The 27,820-nt window shown below is 48.0% G+C and overlaps 1 pseudogene across 1 annotated transcript; it reads right to left on the reverse strand.

Annotated features, from left to right (window-relative positions):
- Window positions 1-267: 267 nt before the first annotated feature.
- On the reverse strand, window positions 268-26,656 carry LOC146071627 (nucleolar protein 56-like; annotated as a pseudogene). The gene is made up of 8 exons (XR_014472985.1): window positions 26,627-26,656; window positions 10,035-10,124; window positions 8,716-8,827; window positions 2,806-2,967; window positions 2,425-2,619; window positions 1,983-2,170; window positions 1,732-1,883; window positions 268-354 (listed from the first exon to the last, which is right to left on the reverse strand). The product of XR_014472985.1 is annotated as a nucleolar protein 56-like (transcript).
- Window positions 26,657-27,820: the final 1,164 nt, after the last annotated feature.

Genomic DNA, 27,820 nt, shown 5'->3' on the forward strand with positions numbered 1-27,820 from the left:
GGTTTTGGGGGTAATATTTCTCTTAGGGCATGATCTTGTTTGAGAATATCATAATTTTTCTGGACAATATTTCTTATCTCCTTAGATTGGGTATTAAAAGTGGAGATAAACGAAATTCCTTTATCGTTTGGATTTGTAATGATTTTCTTCTTTGGTATTAATAGTTTATCCCCATCACATTTTTTGACCTCATCGATTGCATTTGTAACCAGATATTCAGGGTAACCTCTTGTTGTAAAAGAATTCGCTAATTCTGTTGCCTGTAGTTCAAACGTTTTTAGGTCCGAACAATTTCGTCTGAGACGGAGCATTTGCCCTTTCGGGATATTCCTCTTCCAAGAGGGGTGGTGTGCACTATGATAATGCAAATATGAGTTAGTGTTTACAGTTTTTTTATAATTTGAAGTATGAATTTTTTCTTCTTTAATTTCCAGACTGATATCCAAGAAGTCCATTTTAGTGGGGTGAAAAGAATAAGTGAATTTAAGGTTATAAGAATTAGAATTTAAGTATGTGACAAAAGTGAGTGCAGAAGATAGATCCCCATCCCAAATAATGAAAAGATCATCTATGTAATGGCCATATAGGACCAGGTTCGACTCCCAGCCGCCCCCCCACACGAGGAGGTCTTCTACCTCCCCCATGTAGAGGTTGGCATAGCTGGGCGCGAACCTGGTCCCCATGGCCGTCCCCATAGTCTGAAGATAGTGAGTATTTAAAAATGAAAAATAATTGTGATTAAGGATGAACATAATAGAATCAAGAAGGAATTGAATATGATCCACACTGAGGTCCCCATCTTGGTAGAGTCTTTTTTCTACCGCTTTTGTTCCCAGTTGGTGGGGGATATTGGAATAGAGGCTCTGTACATCCAAAGTCATGAATGCATATGAGGCCTTCCATTTAATTTGGCTGATTAAATTTAAAAAATGGGTGGTATCTTTTATGTGGGACCTCAGTGTGGACACCCGTGGTTGTAGATAGGTATCTACATAGTGTGAAAGATTAGAAGTAAGGGACCCTACACCAGAAATAATAGGACGTCCAGGGGGTGCAGTGAGGGATTTGTGTATCTTGGGGAGGTGTTAATATACTGGAGTAATTGGATGATAAGTCAGAAGAAAGCTAAATTCGTCTTTGGTAATTATATTTGCTTCAAGTGCTGGTTCAAGTAAACTTTTGAGACCACAATGGACACCTTGACAAAGCAGTCAGTAGTTACTGCGAAACGCGTTGGTGCTACATTGGTTGGACCCATATTGTCCTAAGGACTTCACCCCTTTTCACCATAAGGACTACTACACCTGCTTAATCATCTGATCGGACCACCTACCATCTTGAAAGTCTCAAGCCACGGAACAACGTTGGATACCTGACCACTCGCAGCAGTGGGACTCCCGATCGGCTAATTTCCACCTATGCCATCGGTTGCAGTCCGTAACAACAACATCAGGATACCACCAAGTGGCAAATAAGGACTTCCTCATCTCCCCCCCCCTTACCCCAAGGATCAGAGCAGGTCTTGAAATACCTCCCCATTGCTGGTGATTACTTCAATATTGGTGACTATAACAATTGGGTCCATCCTATAACCTTTTATACCATTGGTTCATTTTTAATGTTTAAAATGTTTTTTAGTGTATGTAATAAATATTTTACATTGTAATTTCAGCGCTGCTATATTTTATTTATTGTCTTTTTAAATGCAGAATCAGCATGTGACGTACATACCACTTCTCCAAGGAAGGCAGACAAGCTGGGGGCCACTTCCCTCATCTCTGAGCAGAGATTTTCATGCACAATATTCCAATTCTCTGATAATGCCATGACTTGGCTGGTAAAGTCCTCAATGTAGAAGAGGTCAGAGGACAAGATGCTCATACCTACAATATAGTTGGGACAGTGATGGACACAGTAAGCAGCGGTAAATGACCAACACATCAGCAGAGACCCCTCTCATCACTGAAGAGCGAAGCACATACCATGAGATTCTCGAGAGGCGTACAGGATTGCCTGAGCAATGGCACAGTCCTTTACAATCTCCTCCATGTCTTCCAGCTTCTCCTCAGAGAGCTCCAAACGGTTTTCGATCAACCTCACCATACGGCAGTATGCTAGGTCATCGAGAACAAGGTCTTGAAGTTCCGGGAAGTGAGACCTGTAGCATTGTCTGGAGGGCAGAGATGAGCGATAGTAATACTGCCACCCATATAAGAGTTACCAATAACAATACAGTCCCTGTATACAGTGATATTACTAGTCTACATCCTCTTTCTATTCAGACACTGGGAAGGACAACACTATCTGTGCTGAGCATTGGGAGAACGGGAACCTGGCCGACCAGTGCTCTGCTTACGAGATCAGGTTGGTCTCAGGGATTGTGATGTCCAATCTTGCTACAATCTCCAATGGAGAGGTCCTCACCTCACTTTCATGGAGACTGTATTTATGTCCTTGTTCAGCTTGTCCAGTAAGTTGAGAGACTGGTTGATTGTGCTGTCCTCTCCCCCCACGCGGACACCAACTTTGGCTACGGAATAGCTGTGGCTTAACTCCAGCTGTGATTTGGAGGCCGACTGAGCGGTGATTCCTTTCACCAGGGAAAGTATAACCGGATCCCTGCACAGAGAGATACTATGTTACGGTCACATGGGGGGAATCAGAACAGAAACGTTCCTCTGACCAGATCCAACATCAGTAACTGGGCCTCTCATAATCCAGAAAACTTCTCAGCAACAGCAAAGATCAACAGCACCTCTGGTATTATCCCATCCGCAGCTAATCACCGTGTGACCAGTAACTCACCTCTGATGACCTCGGCCACCACATCGTCCGTCTGACATGGGATCTTCAGCTCCTCCTGGATGGCTGCTCCGATCTTACTGTCACTCACGCCAAGCAGAGCCTTCTGCCTTTCACCCAAAAGGTTGGTGTCCAGGAACAGCTTCAGGTCCTTATGGAGGACACCTGTGGATGGAAAAAAAAGGGGATTTTTGTCCTTACCTGGAAAATCCTTATTTCTGAATCCGTTGGTGGACACTGGGACAGTGGGAAGGGGCGGAGCCATGGTGACGGGCACCAAAGTAGCTAAACACTTTAGTGGTGCAGCCCAGGCTCCTCCTTCCCCACACTCCACCTTAGGTCAGTTTAGACTACAACAGGACTTAGGAGCACAGGAAAAGGAGAGGAAAAAGAGAAATAGAGAGAGCAACCTTGTATTAACGTGAAACAAGAGCTTTCCCTAAAACCAACCCTCCAGCCGATCAGGGGCGTACGGGTGGGCGCCCAGTGTCCACCAATGGATTCAGAAATACGGATTTTCCAGGTAAGGACAAAAATCCCCTTATTTCTTTCATACCGGTTAGTGGACACTGGGACAGTGGGACGTCCCACAGCTGTCCCCTCACGGGAGGGAACGCTCTTGAGCTGCAGTAAGAACGCCACGTCCGAAGGCAGAGTCGACCTCGGTGAAAGTATCAAACCGATCGTGGTGGATGAAGGTGTGCATAGAAGACCATGTGGCTGCGCGGCACAGCTGCTCTGCAGAAACTCCGGAATCCGCAGCCCACGAGGATCCTACCAGGAGATAAGCTTGCTGAACAGTAAACCGCAACCATCTGGCAAAGGATTGTTGGATGTGGGCCATCCCCGCTTTCGATGATCGTAAAGAACAAACAAGGCCTGTGTCCTTCTAATATCCTTGGTCCTATCAACGTAGATGTAAAGGGCCCAAACAACATTTAGAGTCTGTCCTCCACTGGAATCATGGAAAGAGGGAACCACAATCTCTTGGTTTACATGAAACCTAGAGACAACTTTTGGCAGGTAACCCAACCTGGTACGGAGAACTGCCCGATCCTGGTGGAAGACCAGAAATGGTGGTTTGCAAGATAGGGCGAATAAATCAGAGACCCGCCTAGCTGACGCAATTGCCAGAAGGAAACATACTTTCCATGAAAGCCAACGCAACTTAACTGTCTCTAGAGGCTCAAAGGGAGAAGTCTGTAGAGCCTTAAGAACCAAAAGGTAAGTCCCACGGAACTAATGGACTACAAAAAGGAGGAGTTACATGCATAACACCCTGGAGAAAAGTACGAACCTCCGGGCGTGTTGCAATGCACCTCTGAAACAAAACAGAGAGGGCTGAAACCTGAACTTTTAACGTGGAATGTTGAAGGCCCAAATCCACTCCTGACTGAAGGAAGGCTAGGACCTTGGGTAAGGAGAATATTCTTAGGTTCTTCCTATGTTCCCCACACCAGTGGAAAAAGGATTTCCAAACCCTGTAGTAGATCCTTGTTGAAGAGGGCTTTCGGGAGGATATCATGGTCTTAACCACCGAATCCGAGAACCCCTTATTTCTTAAGATCTCCCTCTCAACAGCCAGCCCATCAAATCGAGATGAGCCAGGATAGGATGTTGACAGGGGCCTTGAGACAGAAGATCTGGACGAAGAGGTAGCCGCCACTGACGCTCCACTGCCATGTGCAGGAGATCGGCATACCATGACCTGCATGGCCAATTGGGAGCCACCAGGATTACAGCCACCTGTTCCCGCTTGAGCCTCTGTAGAAATCGTGGAAGGCAGGCTACAGGTGGAAAAGCGTATATTAGGTCGAACGGACAAGGTGCCAACAGAGCGTCGACCAGAAACGCGCCTGGATCCCGAGTTCTGGACCCGTAGCAAGGCAACTTGTGGTTCGACCGGGAGGCCAGGAGGTCTATCTGGGGTCTGCCCCAACGATGGGTCAGAGAGCGAAATACCTCCGGGTGGAGCGACCATTCTCCGGAGTGGATGTTCTGGCGGCTTAAAAGTCTGCCTCCCAGTTTTCGACGCCGGGGATGTACACTGCCGACAATGCCTGAAGGTGACACTCCGCCCATTGAAGTATTGGGAGTACTTCTTGAAAGGCTGCTCTGCTCCGAGTCCCCCCTGGTGGTTGATGTATGCCACTGCCGTGGCGTTGTCTGTCTGCACCTTGACCGCTCGAGAGAAAATCAGGGGGGCAGCTTGGAGGAGGGCCAGGTAGATTGCCCTGAGCTTCAATATATTGATCGGCAACTGCGACTCCTGACGGGACCAAAGACCCTGGTAAGAGCGATCTTCCGCCACCATTCCCCAGCCTCTGAAGCTGGCATCCGTCGTCAAGAGGATCCAGTCGGTGATGAGGAATGGTCTTTCCATGGAAAGATGACGAGGCTTGAGCCACCAGAGGAGAGACAGTCGAACCTCCCTGGAGAGGACTAGCTCTTGCCTCTTCAGAGCCTGAAGCACGAGACCATCCTTGCCCAATATCTTTGCAGAGATTAAGAGAGACTCTCTTGTATTTGAGAAAACGAATCAAGAGAGCTCGTAAGGCCTGCAGTTTTTTGTCCGGAAGATAGACCCTCTGGGTCTGGGAATCCAGACGCGCTCCCAGGTGGATCATCGACTGGGAGGGTTCTAGGCTGGACTTGCGCCAGTTCACCAGCCAACCGTGAGCCTGGAGTAGGTCCAGAGTAAGCCTTAGATGCTGAAGCAGGAGATCCCTGGACTGACCGAGAATAAGGAGGTCATCCAGGTAAGGTAAAACCGTACTCCCTGGAGACGAAGAAATGCTGCCATCACCACCACGACCTTCGTAAAGACTCTTGGTGCTGTGGAGAGCCCGAAGGGCAAGGCCCAAAACTGGACGTGAAGGTCCCTGGTCGCAAACTGAAGCTACCTGTGGTCCGGATGTATTGGGATATGCAGGTATGCATCCCTGATGTCGAGGGACACCATGAAGTCCCCTGGCTCCATGGCCCGTAGAATGGACCTGAGGGACTCCATGCAAAATGAGGAACCTTCAGGAATACATTGAGATCCTTGAGGTTCAGGATTGGTTGGAAAAAGCCATCTGGCTTCCCGACCAGGAACAAATTGGAGTAATAGCCGTGACCCCTCTGTTGTAGAGGGACCAGTTCTATCACCTGAGTCCAAAGGAGGGTTTGAGAGCCTCCGCCTTGTGAGGGCAGGCTGGATGTCCAGTGATGAAGAATCAGGTTGGCGGACGCCTGTTTAAGAAGAGATAGCTTCCTTCTGACACTATGCTTAAAATCCAGCGATCCAATGTCGTCTCCCTCCACTTGTTGGCGAAGTGGAGGAGACTAGCGCCGACCGGCAGGGGGGGGGGGGGGGGTTGTCCTGAAAGCTCCCCAAGTCATTGGGAGGCCTTTTCAGGGGCTTTAGGAGGTTGACGCTTGCCGGACCAGGATTGTCTGTTCTTACCAGACTACTCCCTTCTGGGGGGACGGCTTCTTCCCGAAGGCTGTCCCTTCGGCTTTCCCTGTGGGCAAAAGGAGCAAAAGGACAGCTTTGGTTTGGCGGGTGCCGACGGGAGAAAGGCAATCTTGGAGGTGGCCACAATCTTATCAAGCTCTGGGCCGAATAGCATGTCTCCCAAGAAAGGAGGCCTTCTTGGGAAGCAATAGGGCTCTTCTAGCCGCTACAGAAGAAGCTGAGATCCTGGAGGATAAGGTATCTAAAGCCGCTTTACCTAAGTATGTGGAGGCTTCCCGGATCTGATCTACTAAAGAAAGCAGTTCAGATCTGCGGGTGCCTGACGAGATATTTTCCGTCAGAGCATCTGCCCATTTACCCACTGCTCTAGCCACCCAAGCCGAAGCTAAAGCTGGCCTAGTCAGCAAACCCATGTGGGAAAAAATGGATTTAAACTCATGTTCAATCTTCCTATCAGTGGGGTCCTTCAGAGTCACCGCCGTGGGAATAGGTAAGGTAGTAGACTTTACCATTCGTGCTATGTGAGAATCCACCTGAGGTGGGCGTTCCCATTTATTACGGCCTTCCTGTGGGAAAGGATAAGAAGTAAACATACGCTTAGAAATAGTAAACTTCTTATTAGGATAAGTCCAGGCCTTTGCTAGGTCCACCTCTAACTGAGCAGAAGGAGGGAAAATGTCAGAGTCCTTCTTCTTGCGTTTAAAGGAGGGTGCCTCCTCCGCAGGGGGCTTGTCTGGCTCCTGTATGTTAAGACATGAGCGGACCGCCTTAACCAAAGCGTCTACCCTGGACTGGGTCATAACCTTGTCCTGAGATATTGACTCCTGTCCAGAATCATCTGTGTCAATTTGACCATCCGTGGAGGTATCTGACCCTGTCCCTGATGAGTCTTCCTCTGGGTGCGGGTTCTGGGGTCTTATACTTGCTAGAAGCACCCAGTAAGTTATGAAGAGAAGAAGATACCTGGACTAGGCCCTGCACTGAGGAGGAAAGGCCTTGAACCCAGGCTGGCTCCGCCGCAGGTGCCAACGCCTGAGGTGGGTGGGGCATCTGAGGAGGCGGTGGAGCTGGCTGTGCCGGTGTAGGAGTCACCTGAGTAGGTTGGCTCAACACAGGTGAGGGCTGAGGGGAGGTACGGGATGCGGCCAGCTGTCCAACAAGGTCCGTCATGGCGGCCGTAAGGGCCTGTGCCCAGCCTGGTTCTGGGGGGGGATACCTGAGAAGGGCCAGAATCCCCGGAGTCCTCCCCATTACAGCATGAACACACCCCCCCCCCCATGGCCTGCAAATGTAGAGGAGAAATTTTCCTTACATCTAACACAAGTAAAAGCGCGCAGGGCAGGAGCGTCCCCTGACCGTGAGGGTCTTGTGGACTTTGAGCCTGACCTGGAGGGCATAGTATGGGCAGGCCCCTGTCACATGGCAGTACAAGTGTCTGAGACTGAGGAAGATAGGACACAGGAATTTGCACAGAAAGCTCTAGAGATAGAGAGGGGTGTGATTTTCACTGCACTGAACACCAAGAAGGTGCAGTGTCAATGGAACAACCTGACCAGTTGTGGAGACTGGGGAAGGAAGGGTGCCACAATGTCTCTTGCTGCCAGAGCTACTTGCTGCTGCTGCGCGGGAACACTGGCAGTCCCCGGCAGAGAGGAAGTGAGGGAACTACCCTCCCCTTCCTGGAACCACGCCAGGGCTGTATTAAAAAAGATGGCGGCCCCCACCGCTACAAAAACTGCCCTGGTGGTCTTGGTTTCCCATATAGGGACCGGGTGCCGCTACCAGGAAACCGCCGGGAACGAATCCACTCCCTGCGGTATTGTGCGCTTTGCTCCCTCCCTGCCTCCTGCGCACATCTATCCGGCTGTGAGCTGAAGCTCCGGCCAAGCGTTTTCCCCAGCCGGGACACCGCAGCATGCTGTGGGGAGGAGGAAGGGGAATAGGGGAGCACGGCTTACCTGCTCCTCGGCGCATGTCCCTCTGTGCCGGGGACAGAGTCGGCAGGTCAGTGTCAGTTCGCGGCGAGCCGGCTCCGGAGCAGGGGAGCAGCCTGGGTAGCAAACTCAGCTTGCTCGCCGCTGTTAGATTTAAAAAAACGTGCCTGTGCTCTAAGGCACCAAGTAAAAAACTGACCTAAGGCGGAGTGTGGGGAAGGAGGGGCCTGGGCTGGATGCACCACTAAAGTCTTTAGCTACTTGGTGCCTGTTGCCATGGCTCCGCCCCTTCCCACTGTCCACCAACCGGTATGAAGGAAATATATACACATCGGGTCCAAAGTACATCCAGAGGGAATACTACAAATCCTGGGGGCTCCTGAAACTCAAAAGTCCCACATGTAATACTGTCTGATGGGCGTGCTCAGTAATCAGGGTGTCATCACACAGCTCAGGGGATTGACAGATCATTAGACATCACTGCACGCCCCACGTGTAAGGCTAAACACCTGACATTACCTTCAGAGATGGCGTTCACATTCTCCAGGGCGCTCTGGGGTGACACAAAGGGTGAGAACGCCACAAACTTCACAATGCTGCTGAACGCTTCCATCTTCAACGGAGACTCCTCCTGCAGGCAGAACATGGAATTACAGCATTAGGCTGATTTATTGGTCATTATGCATTATTAGATGTTCACACAAATTATTGGGGGAGATGTAACAGGGTGAGATTTTTAGACTAAAAAAAAAAAATCCGGCGAATTGTAATAGGATGCGAATTGCGGTAAAAATCTTTTGCTGCAAAATTCTCATATTTTGACCTGTCGTTTTGCTTTTTTTTCACGCTACAATTCGCATCCAGATGTTCTCATTATAAATGATACAACTCGCAAATGTAATCACGTGTGATTTGTGGTAAACGTTACAAAACCCCCCCCCCCCCCAAAAAAATAGACCAGTTTCACACTGGTGAATTTGACTGAACCATGCACAGATCAGCGAGATTCGGGCACAGATCAGCGAGATCCGGGCACAGATCAGCGAGATCCGGGGCACAGATCAGCGAGACCCGGGGCACAGATCAGCGAGACCCGGGGCACAGATCAGAGAGACCCGGGGCACAGATCAGAGAGACCCGGGGCACAGATCAGCGAGACCCGGGGCACAGATCAGCGAGACCCGGGGCACAGATCAGCGAGACCCGGGGCACAGATCAGCGAGACCCGGGGCACAGATCAGCGAGACCCGGGGCACAGATCAGCGATACCCGGGCACAGATCAGCGAGACCCGGGCACAGATCAGCGTATGGATCTGTCCTAAAAAATGTGTCAAGGTAAAAATAAAAAAAATGTCATGGGGTTCCCCCGCCCCCAGCATAACCAGCCCCGGGCTCATTAAGCTGATCCTGGTTTCAAAAATACAGGTGGACAAAATATGCAGGAGTCCGCCATATTTAAGTAACCAGCACCAGGCTCATGGACTGGTCCTGGTTCCAAAAATCCGGGGGACAAAAAAAATAGGGGGTCCCTTGTATTTTGGAACCAGCGCTGTCATCGAACATCACGGACCCCGCCCAGGCCTGAAGCCCGGGGCTGTCCCCAGCATCCCAGGTCAGTGAACACTGGGCTGATAAGTGTAAAATTAGATAAAAAAAACAATCCTTTTTTACAGTAGAACTACAAGTCCCAGAAGGCCTCCCCTGCATACTGGGACTACTTGGCAAACCACAAGTCCCAGCATGCGGGGCATTTATGGGCCCCCTTAGACTTGCAGGGAGCGGGAGAGAGCAGACAATACTATACATACAGTATATATACAGACACAGTGTAATGTACCTGGGACAGCAGCATACCGAGCTCCTCCACCTACCCCGCTGTGAATAGGGCATAGCCGGTGGCATGCTCGAACAGCACATGCAGCACAACCTGTGAAGGACAAGCGAGTCAGTGGACGGATCGTTAGCAGGTCAGTAGGGTTGTACCATGGTCATAGATGGTGCAGAAGGTGAAGGTGGGTAATGGGGATCCGTAGGTTGGGCAGTAAGGCCAGAACAGGATGTAGGTTTTCATTAGAGAGTGAGTGTGAGATGTCCTGGAATCAGTGAGGGTGTAAGTGGGTCAGTAGAGGGTGTAGGTAGAGTTTGGGGTATAGAAAATACAAGATAGAAATGTAGGGTGTATAGGCAGTCAGTAGGGGGCATAGTGGCAGGGGTATTTGGGGTCAGTAGCGGGTGCAGTGTATCAACACTAATTACTTCAGGTCAGTAGGGGGTATAGGGGAAATTCAGTAGTGGAGTCATTGGTGGGTATAGGAGCTATTTGGGGTCAGTAGGGGGCTCAGGATGGGGTATAGGGGATCGGCAAAGACATACTAGCTACCAGTTGGCCACTTTGGGGTTGGGACTGTCACATCATCAGTCTTATTCCCATCATGGTGCTATTCACCAATAATCGGGGAAAGGCACAAAATAATTTGTTCTAGATAAGCGGCTTCCTCAGGGTATTCGATTCTGGAAGCTTAATCCATTTTGGTTGACATTAATGGGAGACGGTGCTGATCTGAGGTGGGATTTTCACTCATCTAATGCCTCCTGCCTTGAGCCCACCATTAACCATGATACCTGTAAAGCCATTAGCAAGGCCGCAGGTATTAGGAAAAGCTAGTAGAGAAGACGAGGATAGGCTGGAATGTAACTTCTGTCACCTTGAGTCTGCACATCTCTTATGTAAGTCTCCTTCTGATCGATAGTGGTGGGGACCTTGTGAGGGGAGAGTGGTCCAACGGTCTTGTGGATAAATCCAAACGTACAAAGCCATGCTTTATATTCCGGCTGGAGTGGGAGGAAGTTACTTCGCGTCCCTTTCTAGGGATAATAGGTCTAGCACTGTGGTCCGGCAGATATAAGACACGGACGGGTATATTCAGTCCTCCTGGTTTTTTTCTCATATTATAATAATAATACAATATTTTCCTTGAAAGCGTCTTACGCGACTGGTCAGCTAGATGACTACTTATATGGGATTCACCTGCCACAGCCGTCACGTGAATCCATTGAACATCTGGACTCTCCCTTCATGATACATTGCCAGGTTTTTATACTGAATGTGTGGGATCCTCTCTCCCATTCAATTTCTGCTTTTTGGGTATTCTGCTTCTTTGCTCCCTCCTATCCTCAGACAGGTCCTGTTGCTATGGCGCTCATCTCATGCTATTTATGACTGGCGGAACCTCAGACGGGAAACTCCACTGTGGTTTAAAAACTTCCTACAAGTAATTGCTCCATCGTTCTCAAGATAGCATATGACCAAGGTTGGGAGTTACTACATTGAATCAGTTGTACGTCGATGGTCATCTTAAGTCATTTGATCAGATTAAAAGGGACTTTATTGCAGCACGGACGGTGTAGTGGTTAGCATTACTGCCTCACAGCGCTGAGGTCATGGGTTCGATCCCCACCATGGTCCAACTGTGCTGAGTTTATATATTCTTGCAGTGCTTGCGTGGGTTTACTCCGGTTTCCTCCCACAATCTAAAAATATACTGGTAGGCTAATTGGCTTCCAACAAAAAAAAAAAAAAAAAAGGTCTGTATTCTACTGGAGAATTTACGAGGCGCCTTAACAGGAGTTGTTTCCCCGGAGCAGCTGCTTAGATATAGGGGTAGCCACTCCCTATTGGATTGAACAACAGAAAAGACGAAAACGAAGCAGCGCTACAACTACAATGAATAAAGGACTCGGTAATTACTAGATTTTTATATATATATATATATATATATATATATATATATATATATATATATATATATATATATATATACTGAAAAACACATAAAATTACATCACATGCATATACATAAAATAACATTTAAGAAACAAATAAAAAGAAGGGTATCTCACTTAACACAATTACTGGATCCAGGGGTATTGTAGGTATTGGATGATATGTCCTTTTTATGGTAAGTGCGCTTTGCTTTACCACCGTTATGGTGCCACTTGGATGATTGAATGTCCCAATTTGTAGAAAGAAGTGGAAATACAGGTCCTCACGATTATGTACGGAATCTTGTATAGTTGTAAACCGGATATTCTTCTGGTCACCGGAAATGACCTAGATATACAGCTGCCCAATGCGGTTTCAACTTGGATAACCCACAAGCAGCCTCCTCCAGGTGAGCCATTCCATCTAGCCACCTGTCAGAGGGTTCCAACTTATGGGGACCCCTCGAGGACCGATAAGGACTCATTCTCAATTGAGAGACTACATTACCCAGATTCCAGTGAGCCCTGGGATATACAGCTGCCCGTAGGGTTATATTCATCCAGAGATAATTGAGCTGCCCATTGCCCAACCCTCCAGTGGACATTTGGGGCCCGTGACAAAGAAAGGGGCTTGGGTTCAGCCACACATCTCATTCTTTGGTGTAACCCCACAGATGCCTCCAGCGGCAACTATACAACATTCCGTACATAATAGTGAGGACCTGTATTTCCACTTCTTTCTACAAATTGGGACATTCAATCATCCAAGTGACACCATAACGGTGGTTAAGCAAAGTGCACTTACCATAAAAAGGACATATCATCCAATACCTACAATACTCCTGGATCCAGTAAATGTGTTAAGTGAGATACCCTTCTTTTTATTTGTTTCTGAAATGTTATTTTATGTATATGCATGTGATGTAAATTGTATGTGTTTTTCAGTCTATATAAAAAAATAAACCAAAAAAACCTATTGATTACAGAGTCCTTCATTCATTGTAGTTGTAGCGCTGCTTCGTTCCAACAACATTAACCCTAGAATGTCTGTGTGTGCAATATAGATTGTAAGCTCCACTGGGGCATTGACTGATGTGAATGTTCATGTTGGGAATCAGGATTTATGGTTCAGTCTGCTTTGGTTTTGTGTTCAGCATTTGACTCACTGGTGGCCTCCAGTGGCAGGTCTGTGCCACATCAGCTCAATATTCTGTGAGCAATTATTCACAAGGCTGTGAGGTAATTAGCTCGTTTAGCACTTGCTTGGGAGCTGCATGGATATCCACCAGGTGTTATTAATCATCTGAGGCCTTGATAAAGCATGCTGACCTGTGGAAACCTGCCAGTGATAGCTTCCTGTTACAAGTGTTTATTTCCTGCTTCCTGTGCAGGGAACTCTGTCAGCTCTCAGCTACGCTACCTGGTCCCCTGTTCCGGTGTCCTGTTTGGATCTCAGGATATATCCCTGCAGCTCAGCTCCCAGTTCCTTCGTCTCCTTCTGGGTCCCATTACGTCTGCGGCTCTGCTTCCGTGCCTGGCCCTGATCCACCATTACCTCCTTTCCGTGAGTCACGTAAGTGCTCCAGTGGAGTCTGGTATTATCTCGCTTTTTACTCAGCGGCTTGCCGATTTCTTTCGTTTTCGTTGCTCAGCCCGTAGTTTAAGTTGGGGGTTCTGGACTTCGCCCCGCCGTGGGCTTAGCCTGCCTATTTCTCTGGTGGTTTCCAGTGCACATTTCTCTGTTACCCTCTGCCCATCATTCCAGTTCCTTGTTAGGCAGGGCTCCCTGTTCTGTATTGGGTTGCTTTGGGGATTCGCTGTGCTGTGTTATACCCGTTGTTTGGAGATTCCCCGAGTCTGTCTCTTGTGCCTGCGACTGGGTTGCACTCCTGTCATTGGCCAGGTGCCGGCAGATAGGGGCTCTTACTAAGTGAGGCCCGTTAGTCAGATCATCCTCTTGAGTAACCCCCTGACGATCGCTCACCCTTTGTCCGTCCCTAAGACCTGGCTGCATCGGGGCTGGAGCGGGCCTAACTCGCTCCTTCAAACGCGGCAGCCAGAGGTGAAGCCTAGTTCCTGCAGGGGTTTGACATCTGCCCGGGGGACTCAATAGAGTCAGTGTAGTGCCGTCCTAACCAGCGGTCCCGGCCACGGGCTCACGCCTGATCTCCAGCTTACAGCCTCCGGTAGTTACATCTAGCGCCAAGGCGGAAACCGTAACAGTTCAAATATTCTCTGTACAGCGCTGCGGAATATGTGTGCGCTATATAAGAAACTTAATAAATAAATATTGCCCCTAGTACCGCCTTCTTTCATTACTTACGTCTGTGGCAGGCGCTGCAAGCACAGTTTGGTGAACCACCCCTGGTCATTTCAGCATCCCCAGTTAAACGCCTTGTAAAGCTAGGGTTGGGGGGGGGTTCCTCGCTCTATGCTGCAGATAAGGAGCGTGTTAGATATTTTTGATCCTTTATGCACCAAATGGGAACAAAACTTGGGCACTGTTACGGATGATCAATGGATTCACATACTGAGCTCAGCCAAGTGCTCCGCACTGTGTATTAGATCTATTTTTATATTTTACACAGTTTCCCGTATCCCAGCAATGCTTTATAAAGCAAAGTTACAATCAGGCTCTTGCGGCCCGAAATGCAAACTGGAGGGGGCTGATTTTTGGCATCTTTTGTGGTCCCGTCCAGAGGTTCTATATGTTTTGGTCTGAAGTTTGGGATGATACAACAACTCTGATAGAACTGTCCTTACCACCTCTAACACCCCAGTTAGGTTTGCTAGGGCTACATGCCGAGGAAACACACTCATTGCTAATGACCACTGCGGCTAAAGTGCTGATAGCTAGGAAGTGGCTTACAGCCGACTCCCCCAACATCTCGCACTGGAGAGCACTAGCGAATGTCTGGACACGTTTCTATCCAGAGGCTCCATGCAAAAATGGGACAGGTGGACCAATTCAGCTCTTTGACGTTACACAAATATCTATGCTTTAGTGCAGCATGGATGGTGTAGTGGTTAGCATTACTGTCTCAAAGCATTGAGGTCATGGGTTCAATCCCCACCATGGCCCTAACTGTGTGGAGTTTGTATATTCTCCTCGTACTTGCGTGGGTTTTCTCTGGGTCCGCCAGTTTCCTCCCACAATCCAAAAATATACTGGTAGGTGAATTGGCTATTAACAAAAAATAACCCTAGATTGTCTGTGTGTGCGTGTACATGTGATAGGGAATATAGATTGTAAGCTTCACTGGGGCAGGGACTGATGTGAGTGTGCAAATATTCTTGGTTAAGCGATTCGGAATATGTGTGCGCTATATAATAACTGGTAATAATATTCTCTGTACAGCGCTGTGGAATATGTGTGCGCTATATAATAACTGGTAATAATAGTCTCTGTACAGCGCTGCGGAATATGTGTGCGCTATATAATAACTGGTAATAATATTCTCTGTACAGCGCTGCGGAATATGTGTGCACTATATAAATAACTGGTAATAATTCTCTGTACAGCACTGCGGAATATGTGTGCGCTATATAGTAACTGGTAAGAATAGTCTCTGTACAGCGCTGTGGAATGTGTGCGCTATATAAATACCTGGTAATAATAGTCTCTGTACAGTGCTGTGGAATATGCGTGCGCTATATAATAACTGGTAATAATATTCTCTGTACAGCGCTGCGGAATATGTGTGCGCTATATAATAACTGGTAATAATATTCTCTGTACAGTGCTGCGGAATATGTGTGCGCTATATAATAACTGGTAATAATAGTCTCTGTACAGCGCTGCGGAATATGTGTGCGCTATATAATAACTGGTAATAATATTCTCTGTACAGCGCTGCGGAATATGTGTGCACTATATAATAACTGGTAATAATATTCTCTGTACAGCGCTGCGAAATATGTGTGCACTATATAACTGGTAATACTATTCTTTGTACAGCGCTGTGGAATATGTGTGTGCTATAAAATAACTGGTAATGATATTCTCTGTACAGCGCTGTGGAATACTGTAGGTGTGCGCTATATAATAACCGGTAATGATATTCTCTGTACAGCGCTGCGGAATATGTGTGCACTATATAATAACTGGTAATAATATTCTCTGTACAGTGCTGCGGAATAGGTGTGCGCTATATAATAACTGGTAATAATAGTCTCTGTACAGCGCTGCGGAATATGTGTGCGCTATATAATAACTGGTAATAATATTCTCTGTACAGTGCTGCGGAATATGTGTGCACTATATAATAACTGGTAATAATATTCTCTGTACAGCGCTGCGAAATATGTGTGCACTATATAACTGGTAATACTATTCTCTGTACAGCGCTGTGGAATATGTGTGCGCTATATAATAACCGGTAATGATATTCTCTGTACAGCGCTGCGGAATATGTGTGCGCTATATAATAACTGGTAATAATAATCTCTGTACAGCGCTGTGGAATATGTGTGTGCTATATAATAACTGGTAATAATATTCTCTGTACAGCGCTGTGGAATATGTGTGTGCTATATAATAACTGGTAATAATATTCTCTGTACAGTGCTGCGGAATGTGTGTGCTATATAATAACTGGTAATGATATTCTCTGTACAGCGCTGTGGCATATGTGTGCGCTATATAATAACTGGTAATAAGTCTCTGTACAGCGCTGTGGAATATGTGTGCGCTCTATAATAACTGGTAATAATAGTCTCTGTACAGCGCTGCGGAATATGTGTGCGCTATATAATAACTGGTAATAATATTCTCTGTACAGCGCTGCAGAATATGTGTGCGCTATATAAATAACTGGTAATAATAGTCTCTATACAGCGCTGCAGAATATGTGTGCGCTATATAATAACTGGTAATAATATTCTCTGTACAGCGCTGTGGAATATGTGTGCGCTATATAATAACTGGTAATAATAGTCTCTGTACAGCGCTGCGGAATATGTGTGCGCTATATAATAACTGGTAATAATATTCTCTGTACAGCGCTGCGGAATATGTGTGCACTATATAAATAACTGGTAATAATTCTCTGTACAGCACTGCGGAATATGTGTGCGCTATATAGTAACTGGTAAGAATAGTCTCTGTACAGCGCTGTGGAATGTGTGCGCTATATAAATAACTGGTAATAATAGTCTCTGTACAGCGCTGCGGAATATGTGTGCGCTATATAAATACCTGGTAATAATAGTCTCTGTACAGTGCTGTGGAATATGCGTGCGCTATATAATAACTGGTAATAATAGTCTCTGTACAGCGCTGTGGAATATGTGTGTGCTATAAAATAACTGGTAATGATATTCTCTGTACAGCGCTGTGGAATACTGTAGGTGTGCGCTATATAATAACCGGTAATGAAATTCTCTGTACAGCGCTGCGGAATATGTGTGCACTATATAATAACTGGTAATAATATTCTCTGTACAGTGCTGCGGAATATGTGTGCGCTATATAATAACTGGTAATAATAGTCTCTGTACAGCGCTGCGGAATATGTGTGCGCTATATAATAACTGGTAATAATATTCTCTGTACAGCGCTGCGGAATATGTGTGCACTATATAATAACTGGTAATAATATTCTCTGTACAGCGCTGCGAAATATGTGTGCACTATATAACTGGTAATACTATTCTCTGTACAGCGCTGTGGAATATGTGTGCGCTATATAATAACTGGTAATGATATTCTCTGTACAGCGCTGTGGAATACTGTAGGTGTGCGCTATATAATAACCGGTAATGATATTCTCTGTACAGCGCTGCGGAATATGTGTGCACTATATAATAACTGGTAATAATATTCTCTGTACAGTGCTGCGGAATATGTGTGCACTATATAATAACTGGTAATAATATTCTCTGTACACCGCTGGTTGGTATTGCGGTCCCTGCACCCCGTCTGCTATCCCTTACCTAGCACCGGGAGAATGTGCGGCTGCAGATGTCCAGGTCTGTTCAGTCTACGAAGCGGAGCTTGGACGCGTGCAAAGCCGGGAGGCGGCGGTGATTGACAGGTGCAGGGGAGAACCGCCAAAGCCGGCGGCGTGGGTTAGGGAGGAAATTTTACAGTGCGCATTCAGAGGCACTTCCGGGTTATGGTACTTCCGGTGACAGTATTTAACTCCCTGCACGCTGTTGCCTGTCAGGAAAGTGTTGTGTGCTGCTGGTGTTATCAGTCATCTGCTGCAATTGTGCTGAAATGGATCCGGCTGATCTATTGGAGCCTTCTCCCCAGAGGTCTGTGTCTGCCCCCTCGAGGTAAGCCTGTGTACTTTTTATGGGCGATTAGATTATGTTTTATTTTTAGTTAGATACTTATTAGTGCTATATTGTAGTGTGTCATCATCCCCGCCAAAGAAGAGGACATGCAAGTGTCGAAGTGCGACTAGATGTGTGGTCTGTGATAAAAGCCTGCAAGTTACTTCTAAGAATGGCAAGTGTGAGGAATGTAACATGCCTGCGGCGGCGGTAGAGACGGGGAATCCAGACATGCTACATCAACTTATGGATTGGATGGAAAAGTCCTTCGTCACTAAAGAAGAATTAACCCTGCTGCAATCCAAAAGGTCAAGGTCACAGGCAGGTTTTGACGAAGGGGCATCATCCGAAGATTGGCAAGAAGATCCACCGGGGTCGTCCAGTGAGGAACCGGGCGAGATCAAGGAAGAAAAGAGCTCATATGATTTGGATCTGGTGGAATGTATGCTAAAAAGCATACATAAGGCGATTGACTATAAAGAAAAAGAAGAACCTGTGGATGCCCAGGACAGGCTGTTCGAGGATCGTTCCAAGAAGGGCAGGTGCTTCCCTGTTCATAGGGTGATGAAGGATTTGATCCTAAAAGAATGGAATTCGGTGGAAAAAAGACTGGGCCGTCTGCCTAGGCTGGAGAGGATGTATCCTTTCAAAGATGAGCAGTTACTTAATTGGTGTGCGGTACCCAAGGTGGATGCAGCGGTGGCAGAGCTAACCTCTAAAACCACGATTCCATTGGAGGATGGCGCCTCTTTTAAAGATGCCATAGATAAAAGGGCAGAGAATTTGCTAAAGAAGCTACATATGTCAGCTGCAGTGTCTCTAAAGGCAGGTATGGCGATTGCTTCCTCGGCCAGAGCTTTGAGACTATGGGGCTCGGATATGCACAAGGATCTCGACGACAAGATTTCCAGGAAATATTTGATGAAGAATCTGGAAGTCATGCAGAGAGCAATCGGTTATTTGTGAGGCCTCATTGGATATGGTGTCTTTCTCAGCCAAGACCTTGGCGGCAGGAGTGGTGGCCAGGAGAGCCCTGTGGCTTAAGAATTGGAGTGCAGACGTTCATTCCAAGAATCGGCTGGCATCTATGCCTTTTGAGGGTTCGTTCCTTTTCGGACAGAAACTCGACACTATGATTCATAAAATTTCCGGGGGCAAGTCAGTTCGTTTACCCCAGGATAAAAGGAACAGGTTCCCGTTACCCATGTCATCAAGACAGCAGTTTAAAGAAGCAAGAAGCTACAGACATGGGCGTCATTTTGGAAGAAGAGGCGCGGCTGGCCGACAGTCCTTTCGTCAATCAACCAGAGGAAAAGACGCCTACTATCAGTATCCAAGACAATGACTATGCCGAGATTGCTCCGGTAGGAGCAAGGCTGTTGACTTTTGCGGACGTGTGGCGAAGGTCAATAGAGGACAAGTGGGTTATGTCGATTGTAGAAAACGGTTACAGGCTTCAGTTCAACCAATATCCAGGAAAGGACAGATTTGTGGTATCTCGAACCCCTCAAGAAAAGAAGGAAAGAGAAGCACTGGAAACCATTGTGGAACAGCTACTGGTGGTGAGAGCGGTAGAGGAAGTTCCAGAAGCCCAGTGGAAAAGAGGGTTTTACTCAACCCTATTTCTGGTAACAAAACAGACTGGCGGATTCAGATCGATCCTGGATTTAAGGAAGCTAAATCGTTGTCTGACAAAGAAGAGATTCAAGATGGAAACTCTGACATCTATTCTTGCTGGAGTTCGGTCCGGAATGTTCCTAGCGGCATTGGATCTAAAAGATGCCTATTATCACATACCAATATGTCAGAAGGACAGGAGATTTCTGAGATTTCATCTGTTCAAAAGGCATTTCCAGTTCACCTGTCTGCCGTTCGGACTGACGTCATCACCGAGAGTGTTTTCAAAAGTTCTGGTAACCCTCATAGCAAGACTCCGGGAGAAAGGAATCCAGATATGGCCCTATCTGGACGATTTATTGATTGCAGGAGAATCAGAGGCAGAAACACGGAAGAGTGTGAAGATAGTGATGGACTATCTAGAAAGGCATGGTTGGCTGATCAACAGACAGAAGAGCAAGTTACAACCATCACAGGTGATCCAGTTTCTGGGGGTATTAATCGATACAGCAAAATATCAAGTGGCTTTGTCGCCAGAAAGATGTTTAAAGATTCAGGATCTTGTATTGAACTGTTTGAAGCACCAACAATTAACCCTGGAAAGAGGAATGCAGTTGTTGGGTATGATGACATCCACGATCAACATCATCCCCTGGGCTCAGTGGAGAATGAGGATGCTCCAATGGGAACTTCTGCCATATTTGAGAAGCAGGAAACACAGAATGACGAAAATTCGACTGCATTCAAGACTGAGGGAGTCCCTCAGTTGGTGGGCCCAGGGGCTTCAACAAAGATCGACATCGCTTCAGCTCCCGAGATATCTGATTCTCACCACAGATGCAAGTCAAGACAGGATGGGGTGCACATCTGTTGGGACTGTCAGTACAGGGCAGTTGGACACAGAAGGAGAGCTCCCTATCCTCCAACATGAGAGAGATGACTGCTGTCTGGAGAGCGATAGGCCAATTTCAGAGGCAGATCGACCGGACTCATTTGAGGGTGTTTTCGGACAATGTGACGGTGGTGGCACACCTGAATCATCAAGGAGGAACAAGAAGCAGAGCTCTGATGGCCATGGCCGGAAGAATATTGGCATGGGCAGAAAAAAATCTGAGAACACTTTCGGCGGTTTATGTGCTGGGGAAAGAAAATATTGTGGCAGATTACCTGAGCAGGACGATTATCCAGCAAGGAGAATGGGAATTGAGCCAAACCATTTTCCAGAAGGTGACACAGAGGTTTGGAGTACCAGAGGTGGACCTTATGGCGACCTATTCCAATTGCAAGGTGAAAGCATTCTTCGCCAGATTTTATCATCAGGAAGCTTTAGCGGTGGACGCATTATCGATTCCATGGAAATTCCAGTTGGGGTACGTCTTTCCTCCAATCCAGTTAATAGGCCGTGTGTTGAAGAAGATACAGGAAGATCAAGTCACGGTGATAGCCATATTACCCTTCTGGCCAAGAAGACCATGGTTTCCGGTAATTTTGAGATTAGCAGTCGGAGAATCCTTGGTTCTACCTCTGGTACTGGATCTCTTGAAACAAGGGCCAGTAATTCACCCCAACCCGGGGGTCTTTTGTCTGAGGGCTTGGAAATTGAGAGGCAGGCATTAAGGAACCAGGGATTGCCCAATCAAGTGATCGAAGTGCTGATTCATGCAAGAAAACAAGTGTCATCTGTGGCGTATTATAGAGTTTGGAAAAGGTTCCTGGCCTGGTTGGGTCGGCCGGTGGATCTGACTGAAGTTTCATTGATACAGGTTCTCCAGTTTCTGTGTCAAGGATATCATATGGGATTGTCTGTCTCCACTCTGAAATGTCAGATTTCGGCCTTAAGTGTGTTACTGGATCGTAAGTTGGCTAAAGAGGAGTTAGTCGTGAGATTCTGCAGAGCGGTTAAAAGGCTAAGACCACAAGTGAAATCGTTGGTGGCACCATGGGATCTTAATTTGGTTTTGAAAAATTTGATGAAGGAACCTTTCGAACCACTACAAGAGGCTGATCTAAAGTTCCTGACATGGAAGGTTGTCTTTCTAGTGGCCATTACCTCGGCTAGAAGGATTAGTGAGATTCAGGCACTTTGGTCAGAAGAACCCTACCTGTTACTGTTACCAGATAGAGTGTTGATGCGGACGCACCCCGAATTCTTGCCTAAGGTGGTGTCCAAATTTCATTTGAATCAGGAAATTATCCTCTCAGCGTTTTATCCTGAACCAAGTACAGATGAAGAAAGAAACTGGCATCTGTAGTCAGAGCCATTGTTATCTATCTTGGAAGGGTGAAGGAGTTTAGGAAATCTAAACACCTGTTCGTGGTTCCTTCAGGACCAAAAAGAGGACTGGTTCCTTCCAAACAGACTATGGCCAGATGGATTCGAGCTTTAATTTCCTATGAGCAAGAAGGTCAGACCGTTCCACCTATCATCAAGGCACACTCGACTAGGGCGATAGCAGCGTCATGGGCCAGGAAGGCTCAAGCGTCTATGGTGGACATTTGTAAAGCTGCTACGTGGTCATCGGCCAATACGTTTGCCAAACATTATTCTTTGGATGTGTTTTCTATGTCATTTGGTTCTCAAGTGTTAAATGGTGCCTTGAATAAATAAATAATTTGCATTCTAATGTACCCGACCCTGTGTGATGCTTTGGTATATCCCATAGTGGCTGCCATGGGGATCGTAGAAGAAAGGGACGGATTATACTTACCGATAATTCCTTTTCTTCTTAGAGATCCCATGGCAGCCGATTAATTGCCCTCCCTAGGTATGATTTTTTCTCCTTATTATTTAGGAGACAGTCAAAAGACACAGATAGAGGGGAGGAGCCGGCTTATATAGCCAAGGTGGGCGGTCCCAGATGGAGGAAAAAATCAACCTGTCTATTATGGAGGAAGAGGGAAAATATCCCATAGTGGCTGCCATGGGATCTCTAAGAAGAAAAGGAATTATCGGTAAGTATAATCCGTCACTGTTTATATCACCAATTGTCACAGACTTTTATGCCTATATCTTTATTGCTTTATTATACACCATAAACCAATAAAAACCACATGATTTAAAAAAAAATAACAACAAAAAAATCATCACTGTATTATCTCACCACATGGTCGGGATACGGGAGATCCACCTAATCTTAGGAGGGGATCAGTAGGCGTGTAGTGTAGTTATTGTGTGTTATACATGGTACGTAGGGGGTGTAGTGTAGCGATTGTGTGTTATACATGGTACGTAGGGGGTGTAGTGTAGCGATTGTGTGTTATAGAAGGTACGTTGGGGGTGTAGTGTAGTCAGTGTGTGTGTGTGTGTTATAGAAGGTACGTTGGGGGTGTAGTGTAGTCAGTGTGTGTGTGTGTTATAGAAGGTACGTTGGGGGTGTAGTGTAGTCATTGTGTGTTATAGAAGGTACGTTGGGGGTGTAGTGTAGTCAGTGTGTGTTATAGAAGGAACGGAGGGGGTGTAGTGTAGTCAGTGTGTGTTATAGAAGGTACGGAGGGAGTGTAGTCAGTGTGTGTTATAGAAGGTACGGAGGGGGTGTAGTGTAGTCAGTGTGTGTTATAGAAGGAACGGAGGGGGTGTAGTGTAGTCAGTGTGTGTTATAGAAGGTACGGAGGGAGTGTAGTCAGTGTGTTATAGAAGGTACGGAGGGGGTGTAGTGTAGTCAGTGTGTGTTATAGAAGGTACGGAGGGGGTGTAGTGTAGTCAGTGTGTGTTATAGAAGGTACGGAGGGGGTGTAGTGTAGTCAGTGTGTGTTATAGAAGGTACGGAGGGGGTGTAGTGTAGTCATTGTGTGTTATAGAAGGTACGGAGGGGGTGTAGTCAGTGTGTGTTATAGAAGGTACGGAGGGAGTGTAGTCAGTGTGTGTTATAGAAGGTACGGAGGGAGTGTAGTCAGTGTGTGTTATAGAAGGTACGGAGGGAGTGTAGTCAGTGTGTGTTATAGAAGGTACGGAGGGAGTGTAGTCAGTGTGTGTTATAGAAGGTACGGAGGGAGTGTAGTCAGTGTGTGTTATAGAAGGTACGGAGGGGGTGTAGTGTAGTCAGTGTGTGTTATAGAAGGTACGGAGGGGGTGTAGTGTAGTCAGGGTGGGTCAGTATGGGGGTGTAGCACTCCATATGGGATATATGGCAGTGACGTGCGGTGAGGTCAGTCACTGGTGAGGCTCTGATTGATGGGACTATGTAAAAACCGGACCCGGACTAAACTCCGGACCGCCGGACAGGACATCAAAATCTGCAGTCCGGAGCTTGTAGGGTCCTGTCCGGGGGGTGTTTTGTCCTGGGGTGTCTTGTCCAGGGGGGTCCCTGTGATAGCTATCACCAGGGACATGGGGAAGGGGTGATTACAGCCTCCCTGTGTGGTCTGGACCGTCCGGTTTTTGCTACATGCCCGGACCATGCAGGGAGGCTTTATTCTCCCCCTGCTCCTCTCCCTGGTGATAGGTGTGACAGGCAGCCCCCCCGACAGGACACCCCCGAACAGGACACCCCCCGGACCGGAGGCTACAAGCTCCAAAATGCAGAGTTTGATGTCTGGTCCGGCGGTCCGGGGGTTTTGTCCTGGTCCGGTTTTCACCCATACCCCTGATTGATACCCTGATATTATCTAGACTTCATATGAGGAGACATTGTGTCACTCTTTGAAGGAATAGGAGAAGGAGAGGATTTGGGGAGAGAGAGGGGAGAGGAAAGAGACAGAAAGGGAGAAAGGGGGATAGGGAAGGAGATGGGGTGAAAGAGAATGGAGGTGATGAGAGGAAGGGAGAGAGAGAGACTGGAAGATAGAGGGGGTAGGTAGTTGGTAGGGAGAGAGATAATTGGGGGAAAGAGGAGAGGCAGAAGGAGAGAGGGTAGTGCAAAAGAGAAGGAGAGACAGGTTGTGACACTGTGTACCTCTCTCGAGTCTCCACCAACCCCCCCTCCTTGAGTGAAACCAGTGTCAGGACTTTTCATTAGCTACCTGCTCATAAAGCTGAGACTCTCCCTCACCACTTTTGGGACCCACAGCCGCCGAGTCTCTCCTGCACTGCCGCCACGTTGCCCCTCTGCAAACATCTCTTTCGGATCTCATCCACTGCCCCCGGGTCTCTCCCACACTGCCGCTCGTGCGGAGCACTATGCCGGTCTCAGCCAGATACCCCATGCAACACGGCCACGTTGCTGCTGTGTCACTCCCACGTCTTTGCTGGGTCGCCTCTCCACACCGAGTATCGCGCACAATGCTGCCGGGTCACACACACACTGCCCCTGGGTCTCTCCCACACTGCGGCCACATTGCCGCTCCATACCTATGCCGGTCTCAGCCGCTGAATCCCCCCCATGCTCTGCGGTGACGTTGCCACTGAGTCTCGCGCACTGCTACCGGGTCGCACACTTAGTAGTGCCGGGTCTCCTGCTCTCTGCACACAGCGGTGCTATCTGCACACAGCGGTGACAACTTGACAGGGATGTGTTGCCGAGTCCCGCTCCCACCACTGCAGATGCCCGCTCCCGCCGCCGATGCCCGCTACTATCGCTGCTGCTGACAACGCAGATGCCCGCTACCACCTCCTCCGGTGCCCGACAATACAGGTCATACCTTCTGGGGAGGGGATGTCTGGTGCCCTGGGTGGTCCCACTGCTGCAGGCTTTGATCGTGGCAGATAGGGACGGCTCTGAGTGCGGATACAGGCTGTCAGTGTATGACAGCCTGTGTCTTCTGTCCTATCACATCTGTCTCAGTGACAGCCCTGTCACTGAGGCAGATGTGTAGGTGCCGCTTCCCCGTTGTTTTCTAATGGGGTTTTCGGCCTCTTTTTGTGCAGGTCCCTAAGCTCTGCCCCCCGCTGCTGACAGTTTTCAATTGTCAGCAGGAGGCACAGGTCCCGATGCCTCCCAGCGTCCCCACAGTGTCCCACCACATTAATTATTAAAAAAAAAATACTAATAAGATACTTATTGCACAGTAAATGTGTTTAAAATATCTTTGTATTTTTTTTAAATCATTTATGACAGGTGAGGCACTGCCTCCCCTGCCTCCCCTGACTGCACGTCCCTGATATATGGGGTCAGAAAGGGGGTGTAGCGGGACAGTATGGGATATATGGGGTGTAGCAGGTCAGTAAGGGAGTGTAGTGGGTCAGTATGGGATATATGGGGTGTAGCAGGTCAGTAAGGGAGTGTAGTGGGTCAGTATGGGATATATGGGGTGTAGCAGGTCAGTAAGGGAGTGTAGTGGGTCAGTAGGGGGGTGTAGTGGGTCAATATGAAATATATGGGATCAGAAAGGGGGTGTAGCGGATCAGTATGGGATATATGGGGTCAGCATGGGGGTGTAGTGGGTCAATATGGGATATATGGGGTCAGTAAGGGGGTGTAGAGGGTCAGTATAGGATATATGGGGTCAGTAAGGGGGTGTAGTGGGTCAGTATGAGATATATGGGGTCAGTGTGGGATATATGGGGTCAGTAAGGGATGTATGGGGGTGTAGCACTCAGTATGGGATATATGGAGGTATATTGGTCAGTTAGGGGGTATATTGGTCAGTATGGTATATATGGGGACAGTTAGGGGGGTACATGGGGTCAGTTGGGGGTGTACCGGGTCAGTATGGGATACAGAATGTCAGTGGAGGGGAGAGGAATGGCTGCAGGCAGCAGTACCGGGAGTATTACACACAGTGAATGAATAACGGAGGAGACCCGGAGCTGTGCGGTGTGACCCTGCTGCTGCAAGCATATAACGCTCATCCCGGCGGCTTCCCCCCACTCTGTACCCGCCTGCCCGCACTCACCATGGCGCTCCCGCTGCCTCCTCTCGTCTCTGCACAGCCAATAACACGGGCGGAACCAACCTGAGCGTCGGTCACCTCAGCCAATCATACAGCAGCACTCTCCACGGATTGAGGGACAGACCGGCCGCGGGGTAACCTCTAGTCCACGCTCTATGATCATGCAGACTGGAGGGATGGCCATCGGTACCTTTGCCATCGATGGCTAAAGTGCAACTAGCCATCGATAATGTAAAACTATGCAATCGGTGACCATCGATAGTTCTACATCGATGGTCATCTATAATGTTGCAGTGATTGGCCTGTGGTTTTTATTTTTTTTATATATATGCATACTACCTCCAGTTATGACTGCATAGTGCATACCTCCCAACATGACCCTCTCCAGGAGGGACACAATGCTCTATTCCTAGATTTACTTCTTCATTTAGGATTGCCATCACCTGTGGTGAAACACCTTTCAAAACAGGTGACAGCCATTGTATAAATTATGAAGGAAGTGCAGGAATAGAGCATTGTGTCCCTCCTGGAGAGGGTCATGTTGGGAGGTATGTGACTGGCCCACAGGTAGGGTTGCCACCTCTCCCGGATTTCCGGGACTCTCCAGGAATCGGTGGCACCCCTCAAAGAGGCTTTTCCTGTCTCCCGGATTCCGGGGTGACTGGAAAAGCCTCCATATCCTCTCACTGCGGCACCGCCGCTGCTCGATGTTACGAGCAAGTTCCGGGTTGGTCACCTCACTAGGCGCACAGGAAAAGACGCTGGAGCCGGAGGTCACGCGCCGGAGGTGGCAGGCAGGTAGCCGCCAGCTGAGCAGAGTGAGTGCGTTAGTGCCCACCTCTCTGCTTCCTGTCCTGCACATCTCTGTGTGCCGTGCTCAGGGATAGTGCTGATGGCACTGTCCGCATGTGGGGGCGTGATGTTGCGGGCAGCCGGTGGCGCTTATTGATCTGTATGAGCCTGGCATTTGCGGCGCACTCCGCAGGCAGGACTCGGAGGTTGTCACGTTCAGGGCTGTGGGGAGATGGTACGGCTGGCCCGGCACTGTTTGTAGAGGGGGCATCTGACAGGCACTAATCTCTCCAGGGGACCCAAGGATCGCCAGGCGTCACTGCCTGTCAGATGTCCATCAGTGTCTGTAAGGATAAATGTGTAGCCCCTCGACCTGGTGGCCCCTTAGGTACCCGTGAGAATGTA

The sequence above is a fragment of the Crinia signifera genome, chromosome 1 (assembly GCF_055691185.1).
Source record: "Crinia signifera chromosome 1, ASM5569118v1, whole genome shotgun sequence".
Lineage (NCBI taxonomy): Eukaryota > Metazoa > Chordata > Amphibia > Anura > Myobatrachidae > Crinia > Crinia signifera.